We start from the raw sequence: 11,939 nt of genomic DNA, 5'->3' as shown, positions 1-11,939 counted from the left end.
CTATATGACCCACAGAAGCCCTGAAGTACCCCCAAATAGCATATTTCCTTAACTAAATAACATAACCATGCTGAAATTAAGATGCTTCTTAAAACCAATATGAGAAAATTGCCAGTTGCATGCAGATCAAATAGTCCTGATGCAGTTATTATCTATGAATGTATACAATATACAAGATTAGCCTTTAAACAACTAATATTGACCTTTAATTAAATCTAGATATGTTGAGTGTTGCTTAAAATGCTCTTAAAATGATTCTACTTGGCTACATGTTATTAAAATTTACTGATACTTGGCAAGCAATTCAATTTAAGGGTGTACAAATGGCTAAATCCTACATAAACAAAATCTTTCCAAGCTAGTAGAGTTTGGGGTTATCTATTGATATACTCAAATAATTATCACTCAAGCTCTGAATGCCTACCATTGCAAAGAAAATATCAGGCCATGGGTGAGAAGAAGGCAGCCAACTTTGTAGATTGACACTGGGAAGGTAGAGGGTTTCACATGGAAGGGAGAAAGAAATCCAGAAAGTAGGAGGGAAGAGAAGAAAGAGAACATGTAGAAGGGGGTGGGCTTTAGGCAGTCTCAAGGAGATGTTTTGTTTTGTTGTGGTGGGGGTCAGGGTGAAGGAGCAGGAATGAGAGAGAGATGGAAAGAGAATATTTAAATAGGCTTTCCTATGCGACATAAATAAAATCCTTTTTTGGCATTTTTAAAAGATTGCACTAAAGATTTAAATTGCTTTTCGATTATTTCTGAACTTTAAGATTGGTTTTTCTATGGAAAGTGACACCATGCCAAGACAGGCCATGAAGAAGTTCAACTTTTGAGTAACACATCTGTCAAAAGCTTTGGGCTAACTTTCAAAAAAAGCTGTTTAACTTTCAGTGATATGTAATTTAATGAAGGAAAAATATGAATCTATTAGTTTAACCAAATAGAAAATGCAGAAAAAACTCTGATATTTTTCAATATCCCTCAGAATTATACTGTCAATCTTCAAGGGCTAAAGAAACCAAGATGATGAGCACTGGTTGTGATAAACAGCCTGTCACCATGACACCAAGCATATCTATCAGGGCCCAGGAGTGAATCCAAAGACTCTTTGTACAATATACCCAAACAAATATCCAACTCAAACTTTGCTCATTATTCTGAACGGGAAAGGTGTCTATAATTATATGGATATATGATCACTTTTGTCAATTATTAAAATAAATGATTACACACGATTAATTTGTAAGTTTTTATCCTCTGGAAAAGCTTGTTTTAAATCTATGGTGCATCTTACAATTTATTGCATCTGAGAATTAAGTTCTAGATATTTCAAAAATACTTTTCCAGCTACCATGTATTTCATTCAAGAGACCTTTAGCGGTATTTGTCATATGTTATTTTGGTCCCATCCCTATTTTCCAGTTTCATTCCATGACCCCCACACATCCCGAATACTTTTGATTTTATCTTCAAAACTTTTTTTTTATATCAAAACCTAATTTTGCTCTAAAACTTTGACTAGGTTCCCTACGAGAAATTTTATCAAATATTGCAATATACACATGCAAACACAAACTTTTTTTTTAGCTTTTCACACAGGTTTTACATGCTTTACTCTCTCCTTCTCTCTACTCCTGTGTGTGTGTGTGTGTGTGTGTGTGTGTGTGCGTGTGTGTATGTTAAGGGAATAAGTAGTGTAGAAAGAAAGAGAAAAGGCAAGAAAATGCTGGCAGGTGTGTACTTCTTTACCCAGACTACAGCCCCGGGCTTCTGTTTCCTTTCCTGTTCATGTGGTTTAAAAAGAATCTACGGATGATCCCAGTAGCAAGACCTACTCCTGGGAATTCAGAGATGTCTGTCCCGTGCTCCAGTGGTTACTGACACTTCGACTGTCTGACCAGGGCTGTGGGAGGCGTGGGCTTATTTGAGTGACTCAACAGTGCCTTGGGAATTTCTCTTTGCAAGAAGCTACCTGTAACCTTGGCTTTTAGATGCTTTTTGCTTGCATCATGAACCCTTGCTGATCATTTATATTTGAAGGGAGCAATAAAGGTGAAGTTAGTTCTATAATTTAAAAAATTTATTGATATCTCTAAATTTTAATTCACAAGAATCTGTTTCTTTGAATATTAACAGCTTAGCAGTGTTTAATTACTTGCTGGCTATGCCTTTTTTTGTGTGTTCAGGAAAATTAAGATGAAAGCAAGAATTTAAAAACTAAGAGAAATGTGTCTCCCAAGGTTAAGGCAAATGTCACGTGGTCTACTTGATATTGATGGGAGATAAACTGAAGACACCAGATTGACTGTGACCTTAAAAGGGAAGAGTCTAGGCCTGGGGATGTGGCTCAAGCGGTAGCGTGCTCACCTGGCATGCGTGCGGCCCGGGTTCGATCCTCAGCACCACATACAAACAAAGATGTTATGTCCGCCGAAAAACTAAAAAATAAATAAATAAATATTAAAAAAAAAAAGGGAAGAGTCTAACATTTGTATATCATTTGTTCAACAAATGGCTATGCCATTGTTCTGGCTGCTGGGTTTACAACCAGCACAGAGCAACTGAGTCCTGGGTCACATGCTGCAGAGAGGCTGGTGTGGGAATCCTGCAGGACCACTGTCAGCATGCTTTATGCAAAGCATGTTTCACAATGAACTTTTCAGGGTTCATTTCTCGAGGAATTTCATTACCTTTTGCCAGTTGCTCATTATTCTCCTTTATAAATGAATTGGCTAAGTGACATGCATCACAGATACACAATATTTTTAAACCTCATGAACCTTTGTTCTGATAAACATAAGCATTCACACTGAACAGCGAGAATCATAATAGAGAGCTGAAGTTGTTATAGCAACAATGAGAACACTTCAATACTCAGGAACCATCGTTTTTCAAGAGTAAATGATACAATTAATGCTTGATACTGTATTGTTTACAGATTTCCTTGTGACTCATTGCTCTTCACATGTCAGTACTAAACAGATGGAAAGGTAATTCTATGGGATTGAAACAATAATTCAAATATTGGTATATGGAGCTGCTTTAAAAAACCTTGACAGGCTTTTACCCATGATAGATTTACATCTCTGTTATTATGGAAAAACTTATTTCCATCTAAAAAACGAAACTTTTCCCATTGCTTCAGAGGAAAGTTGGTACATGCTCATAGAGGAAGTTATTTTTGCACATGCCTGAAAAGTACAGAACAATGGACGAGCACAGTTCCTATGGGCTGTGCAGCCATTCAGGCTGGATTTGAGACCTGGCTCTACAGCTTAGAGCTAGGTGACATTGGGCAGGTTTCCTCCCACACCCTGCCTCAGTTTCCTTACCTATAAAATGAATATGGGAAAGCACCTGCTTCATATGATTGTCGTGAGGATTAAAGGAACTCGTGTACATTAAACAAAGGGTTCTGATCACAGTTAATGTTATACAAATGCTTGCTCTTCTCATACCTTTGAGAGATCATATGATTCAGATATTTGCATCCGAGCCAGATGTGGTGTCAGTAACTGGAGGATGCTAGTTTCCCATTTTCTCTATATTGAAACTAAAAATATGGGAATATCTATAGTTTATTTAGACTTTTCACTTCAGAGCCTGATTCAAAAACATATTTGTATTGCCTTCAGTGTCTCCTCAGTTCTTGCTTGGCAGAGACTGTTCAGGGTGAAATGGTGGCAAGCAGCAAGGACTTGTGGAGGAAACAAGGCCTTGGAGTGATGTAGATGTAGTTCAAATTCACGCTCTGCCATAGACAGTCACTTAACCACTTTTACAACCTGCAGATGGAGGCAATGATTCTTACCTCTGAGGGCAGTGAGATTAAATGGGATGTATGGGCTTTGAAAATCAACACACATGGATCCATGAACAGGTGAACAGCCCTTAACCTCACCTTCAGTGGGAGTGGGAGACTTCCGACCCATGGAGGCCTCCCCCCTCCCCCCCCCACCGTCTTCTCACACACTGCCTTACCCCCACCACCCTTACACACCTCTATAAATACACAGCCATTTCAAGTAAGGGCTACTCATTTGATGGGCTGACCCACAACCTATAAAGTCAATTGGCACAAAAGCTCTCTCTAAACAGAGATGATAAATTGGCTTGCCAATCAGGACCTTCTTCACTAAAATATTTGATATGAGATTTATGAAGGAATTAGCTGAAGTCAAAGAGCCAAAGTCTGAGATGGTCAGGCCCACAAATGTGTTGAAATGATGAGGAAGCAGAATCTATGAGCTTGCACAAAATGTGAGATAGTACAATGGACTAAATGTTTTTGTTCCCCTCAAAATCCTATGTTAAAAATGCTAATCCCAGGTATAGGGTTGTAGCTCAGCAGTAGAGCACTTGCCTAGCATGTGTGATGCACTGGGTTCAATCTTCAGCACCACATAAAAGTAGGTAAACACTTAAAGGTGTTGTGTCCATCTACAACTAAAAAAAAAAAAAAAGCTAACTTCCAAGGTGATGGAGCTCTGGAAGGTGATTAGGTCATGAGAGTAGAGTCCTCAGGAATGTGACCCAAAAGAGCTCCCTCCGCCTTTCTCCACCACATCAGCAGACAGAGTCTATAACTTGAAACCTGGAAGGTGCCTTACCAAAACTGACTATACTGAACCCTGATCTTGGACTTCTAGAATCCAAATTTATGTTGTTTTTAAGCCATAGAGTCTATATTTGTTTTTTTAACAGTAGTCTAAACTGACAGAGAAAAAATAGATAAGGGAAGAGAGTATAGATTGTTGGTGGGTAGCTCTAAAATCAGAAAAAAACAGACTAGAAAGACAAATCATTCTGATGGCACAGGCTCTACCAGCTCTTAGTGCTCAGAGGGCTCCTGGAGCCATCCTGGACATGAATACCCTGACTTGTTCACCCTCCCCAGGCAGATCCTTCACAGTTCCTGTTCTCCCCACCAGGCTAGGTGGTTTGTCTTTCTATGGACCTGGCATGTGTTAAGGGTGTTTTAGTCAGCTTCTTTGCTTCTGTGACTGAAAGACCTGACCTGAACAACTATAGAGGAAGAAGGGTTTATTTAGGGGCTCACGGTTTCAGAGGTCTGAGTCCATAAGTGGCTGACTCCATTTCTCAGAGCTCAAAGTAAGGCAGAACATAATGGCAGAAACATGTGGTATAGGGAAGCAGCTCATATGATGATCAGCAAATAGAGAGAGAGAGAGAGAGAGGAGACTCCACTGTCCAGATGCAAAATACATATTCCAAATCCACACCCCCAATGAATCCCTTCCTCCAGCCTCCCAATGGACCCACCAACTACCTGCCTCCAGTTACCACCCAGTTAGTCCCATCAGGGATTAATTCACTGATTAGGTTAAGGCTAGAACACAATCATTTCTCCTCCAAACCTTCTTGCATTGTCTGACATGTGAGATTTTGAGGGACACCACATCTAAACCATAACAAGAAGTTTTACCCATATCTATTTCCACTCTTTGGATAAAATGCTGTTTTACTTGGGGTCATTTAAATAAGTCTCATTCCTCTGTCTTCCAAAATTAATATTGAACCAAGAGAAAGAATGTCCAAAACTGAGGGAAGATGGCTTCTGAAGGTGGCGTCCCATGTTGACTGTAGAATTTGCCTGTTTCAGGGTCCTAGCTTGGCTAGCCTTTTTTTTTTTTTTTTTTTTTTAAATAGGAGCCAATACGAAATCAGCTTTCTAATTCTGAGCATGGGACATCAGACACTTGTAGTTACACTTGCCCTTACAACCTTTAATTTTTGTGCATTTGCACTAGAGGCAGTGTATAAAGAAGCCAACAGCATGGCCCTGCAGTCAGATTACTTGAGTTCATTTTTGCCTCTGTCTTCTACCAACTTGAGCAACATGCTTCATCTCTATTCCTAAATTGCCACAATGCTATTATTATAATACATAATTAAAGCTTATCCTTGGTATTTTATCAATCTTATATCAAAACTCATTCATTGCATTTGTATGCTTATCTATATTTCTCTTATGAGGCCTTTGGCCCTCTAAGAGCAAATGATAATACACCTTTCTGTTTCCATTAACTAACACATAATAGGCGTGGGATAAATGAATTCTCCCTTTACCAGAACAATCTTCTTGTAAAATTTTTATCCTGCTCATTTTCATCCTCTAAACTTATAGAGATTTTTAAATTTATTTAACTCTTCAACATATGGACATAAATGTGTAAGACATATTATGCTTGCTTCACTTAGTCATTTACTTATTAATTGTTCTGTTATTTAATTAGCTTCATTCAACAATTTTCCCACCCTTTCTGTCAAGTCCTCAGAAGAAGGTCTATCTTTTCTCACTAGGTTTGCCCCTTTGTTAGGGACAAATATATGTATTTGCTCTATTTTTACTCTAAATTAATTATTATACTTATCATTCTTAAAAATGATAACATCTGTTGAGGAATTCCCTTCTCTCCATGTGACCACCTTAGCTAAATCAGGAAGGCTCCTCTTTAGCCAAGTCATTGATGAAAGCGAAAGCTGCTTTACAAATACAAAGTATTACTCTCCAAAGCTGTAAGACCAAGATACAAATGTGAAAAGCTAAGTGTAAGGAAAGCAAGACTTTTTTGAGGAGGACATATTTTTGTAAGAAAAACTTCTGGTTGTGAAAATGAATGAATCCTTAGCTCCACAGATTTTTGTTTAGTGGCCCAGTCTTTCAGCTGGTTTAAAGATGTGGCTTCATCTTGGTTTTTCATTTGTTTGTTTGTTGTAAATTTTACCTGAGGCTGTCCCACGCTTGAGGTTATTTTATATATTCAAATAAAAATTCAACAAACCGATAGTTAAGAATATATCCTAGAAGCCCAAAGGCCTGTCAACAAAGGAATGCATAAAGAAAATGTGGTATATATACACAATAGAGTTTTACTCAACCATAAGGAAGAATGAAATTATGTCATTTGTTGGTAAATGGATGGAACTGGAGAACATCATGCTAAGCGTAAAAAACAGACGCAGAAATCCAAGGGCCTAATGTTTGCTCTCATGTGGAAGCTAGAGAAAAATAAGGAGTTAAGGGGCTTCTCATGAAAAGAAGGGAGAACAGTGGAGTAGAGGAAGAGGAAGGAGGGATGGGAATGGGGGAGAATTACAGAATGAAATTAACCAAATCATGCTCTGTGCATTATGAATATATCACAATGAATTCCACTTTTAAGTCTAACTATAATGCACTAATTGAAAGACAATAAATAAATAGAAAGAAGTCCAGTAGATTCGAGGAAGGGGGAGAGGGGAAAAGGAGAAGTACTAGGGACTGAAGTGGAACAATCGTTTTACATGCATCTTTGAATATGTCAAGATGAACCCCACTACTGTGTATAATTATAGTGCACTAATAAAAGCATCAGAAAATAATATATCCTAGTTTGGATGCAGTTTGGTTGAGCAACTCTTAAAGGATGGGTAAAAGAGTTTTTATGGGGGGAGATTCTTTTTTGGTGTGTGGTGCTAAAGTATTCTAGTGATGGAGCTACATCCCCAGCCCCAAGCTTTTATAGGTTTTTAGTTAATAATTGGTAGTCTTAATTTTAATTGGGTGGAATTCTAATAAGTATGTTGCTCTAAATAAAAAGATGAACCAACAGATCAAATTCTTGTTTCATTTGATGAAAGTAATAAATCTACATAATGTGTTTGCAGATGAAAAAAAGTTCTTGTTTGTTTTTTTTTTTTAATCCTGGGGGGGAAAATCCTTATTGGAAATCAAAATAACTTCTTGAGTGAAGTTAGGCTCCAAAACACTTTGCTGGGCTTAAAGGCATGTTCAACTTTCTTGGTGTTTACCCAGCCAGTCATGCTGCTTCACAGGTCAAAGAAGGTGACCTGAGCTCTTTACCATTGGCATCCAAAGGTTCCTGTCAAGTCCTCAGGAGAAGGCTATTTCATGGCTCTTTCAGCCTAACAGACCTACAGCAGTTTGTTTATCTGATCACCTCCTGGAACATTAGAACAAATCAATGATTTACAATCATAGTTACAATTTAAGATGAATTTTAGCAAATTAATTTGCTTCATTGAAAAAAAAAAAAAGTCTTTCACAGGGACATGAAGACTTTTGTAAGCAAAGACTGAAAAGATCTCTTGGGGCTTTCAGCCTGCTGTTTTGTTTTGCCCTCCTGGGCCTTTCCCTGAGGTTGTAAATTCCAGCTTTCTAATGTCAGATCCCTCCTTTGTTGAGCTTTAAGGCATTTCTGGAATTACTCAGTAAAGGGACTTTGACAATCCCCTGCCCTGTTCTTAGGTCATAGAGCTGATTTACGGCTAAAAGAGGTTCTCTAAACAGTCGATGAGATTGGGGAAATGTTATCCATTCATTAAAGGGAGTTGAGGAGTCCCTCCTGCTGAATCCTGTGGGTCATCCTAAATATAATCAGTCCTGGATGCATAGATGTATTGCTGTTTTGTGAGTTTTACTGCAGAAAAATGAAAATCATCCTTAAAGTGACTATTTTAAGGCAGAATTTGAAGAGTACACTGATGGTGTCATGGCAAATTCTAAATCTGCTATTGCCTGGATGGACAGCATAAAAGCAGTTTCAGAAATGGCTGCTCCTATTAATGTAAACCCACAAATTCAATATTTTTTAAACCGCTGTTTATTGACACTTGTCCTTTCTGCTCAGATACCTGGTACTAGGTACCATGGATACAGCAGAGAATAAAGCAGAAAAACTCTCTGCCTTTTGTAACTTGCTGGAGACAGGCAATAAATAATAACAAATAAATAAACAGTAAAACTGCAGGTAGTGCTCCAGGCTACAAAGAAAAATAAAGAAGAGGAGGAGTATAAGAATTGAGGGTAGTTGTCATTTTAGGCATGTATATAAGGTCCTTGTTTAGCATCTGGATGGCCATCTTCAGTGACAGCCAACATTTTAAGGAAAAAGTTTCACTTTCCCGCCCAAGGGTGTTCCTGAGAAAGGCTCACCACTCCCTCATACCAACCCAACCCTTAACTGCAGTCATTAGGACCCGCCTGGCTCTGATTTTTGAGCCTCCCGCATAAAAGTCCGAGAACCCAAGGCTGTTTTGCCTCTCTCTCCTATAGAATGATGGCCTTTATTTGTCAACTCTGACAAATAAACTCTCCTATGTATCTCTGCCTGGTCTCCGTCTTTCATTTCTCTCTTACCCGTCTCTCATTTCTCGCTTTCCCTTCAATGTTCTAGTCTTCTATTGTTGCTTTGTTAATTTATTAATTACAGATTTAGTGGTTTAAAATAATTTGAATTTATTGTCTTACAGGTCTGTAGGTTAAAAATCCTACGTTGACCTCACTAGGTTAAAATCAAGGAATCAGAAGGTTCTGAGGGGAGATCTTTCTGTGCTTTTTCCAGAATTTAGAGGCTTCTCAAATGCATGGCTTGTGTGGCCCCCTACCTTTTCTGTCAAAGCCAACAATATGACACTTCATGCATTGTGGTATCTATTTCCGACCACAGCCAGAAAACATTCTCCTTTCTGGAGGGAAAAATACTTGTGTAGTTAGATTGGACCCACCCAGATAATCCAGAACAGTGTCCTTCAGTGAAGGTCAACAATATGAATTCCATCTGCAACTTTATTTCCCTTTTACCATGTGCACAGGTTCTATGTGACTAGGTCGTGGATATCTTTGAGAATATATTATTCTGCTCACACAGGTACTTTAGGTAGGTCTCTATTAAGAGGTAACATCTTGAGATTTGAATAAATGAGGACTAAATCCAAGTAATTAACTAGCAGAAAGATGCTATAGGTAAAGTCAAAGTTTATAGGTTCTTTCTTTGGAAGAGAAATATTGCGTGCGGTTAGAGCAGAGTAGGGGTGATAAAAGATGGTTGACAAGGTGAGAAAAATAGGTTAGAGTAAACCAAGGCAGACACCAGACAACAACAAAGAAGTCTGGACTTAATTCTCAGTAGGATAAGGAACCAACAGAGTTGGGTGTGGTGGTGCACGCCTGTAATCCACACAATCTGGGAGGCTGAGGCAGGAGGATGGCAAGTTTGAGGCCATCCTCAGCAATTTACAGAGTTCCTAAGCAACTTAGTGAGACCCTGTCTCAAAATAAAATAAAAATAAAAAGGGCTGGAGAAGTAGTTCAGTCGTTACCATACCAAAGGGAAAAAAGAAAAGAAAGAAAAGAAAGAAACCAGCAGAATATCTTAAACTGAACAGTGACATGATCTAATGTATAATTTTTTTTAAAAAAATCATTCTCAACAATGCCTTTGGAAAACAGTTTGACATTATTGTGTAAATCTGAAGATGTACATACTTTATGACCTAGAAATTCTATTCTTAAATATGTACCATAGAGAAAGACTTGTCCATGTATACTGGAAGTAGTCTAATAATATTTATATCTACAGTTAGTCATAACATAGGCAAGAAAACAAAAAGAAGTTGCATAAAACCACTATCTACACATTTTGAATGAACTGTAGAAAATGCATACAATAGGCTACTATATAGTAGTGACAGATGAAAAAGTTCTAAGTATATATAAGAACATTATAAATCTCAGGAACCTGATATTGAGAGAAGAAAAAACAAACAAAACAGAGAGTCATAAGCATATATTCAGTCAGTTTAGAAATATTTCCTAAGTATTTGCTTTGCACAAGCATTGTACCAGGATATGTTAATAAACAAAATTCACGAAACTGTATGCTTATGGAATTTACATTCTAATATTTGGGAATAGACAATTTATAGTAGACAGAATAAATAAGCAAATGATGCAGAAGGTAATGGAAGGATATAGAACAAGGTGGAATAGATGAGAGTATTGCAATTTAAAATAGAAGGTTGGCATAAGCTCCAGTGGAAGGAAGAATCTTGAGGAAGAATGCTGCAGACACTTGACCCAAAAGACAGAAGAATGTCAATGTGTCTGGACGGAAGAGAGTGAGATGAGATAGAAGAGATCAGCAGGAGCTCCAAGTCATGGGGCAGGGTGTCTTGTGAGCCTTCCTGAGGGCTTGGTATTTTTTTTCTGAGTGAGGAGCAGCTGCTTAAGAGTTCCAAATAGAGAGTCTCCATGGTCCAATCCAAGTTCTTAAGGAACCACTGTGGCTGCTGTGCTGAAGACAGACAGCCAGGGACAAGGGCAGAAACAGTGGTACTATTGGGCAGCCTGTTGTGCAGATCAGGGTGGGAGAAGATGGTAGCTGGGATGAGGTGGTAATAGCAGGCGTGATGAGAAGAAAGAATCTGGATATTGTTCTATACGTATTTAAGATATTTTTATTTTGACATGATTTTAGGCTTATAAAAATTTCAAGAATAAATATGAATTCCCATGCACATTTGCGTTTTCTGCCTCTGTCTCTCTCTCTCTCTCTCTCTCTCTCTCTCTCTCTCTCTCTCTCTCTCTCCATACACACACACACACACACACACACACACACATTTTTTCATAACTCCAGAACAAGTATCAAAATCTGGAAATTAATATTAATGGGAAACATTATCTGACCTTTATACCTTATTTGGATTTCACTAATTGTTCCAATTATAGTTACTAAAGCAAAAGAAAATCTTGAATCACCTATTGTATTCAGGGTTACATCTCTAGTTTCTTTTAATCAGGAATAGTTCCTCAGTCTGTCTTTGTCCTTAATAATATTGACAATTTTCAAGTATACAAGCCAGGTTTTTGTTTTGTTTTGTGTTTTAGAATGTCCTTCAATTGGAGTTTGATATTTTCTCATGATTAGGTGGTGTAGGTCTTGCATTTTTGGCAGGAATACCACAGATGAGATGCTGTGTTCTTCATTTAATGGCAGGCACACGGATCATATAATTATAGGCACATGTTGTCCACTGTCTCATTTCCATTAAGTTTACTTGGTAAAATTGGTTTTTTGCCAAGTTTCTCCCCTATAAAGACACTGTTTTTCTTCTTCTATTTTATTTTTTTT

This window comes from Marmota flaviventris, chromosome 11 (assembly GCF_047511675.1).
Source record: "Marmota flaviventris isolate mMarFla1 chromosome 11, mMarFla1.hap1, whole genome shotgun sequence".
Classification (NCBI taxonomy): domain Eukaryota; kingdom Metazoa; phylum Chordata; class Mammalia; order Rodentia; family Sciuridae; genus Marmota; species Marmota flaviventris.
Note: the sequence above shows the minus strand (reverse complement) of the source record.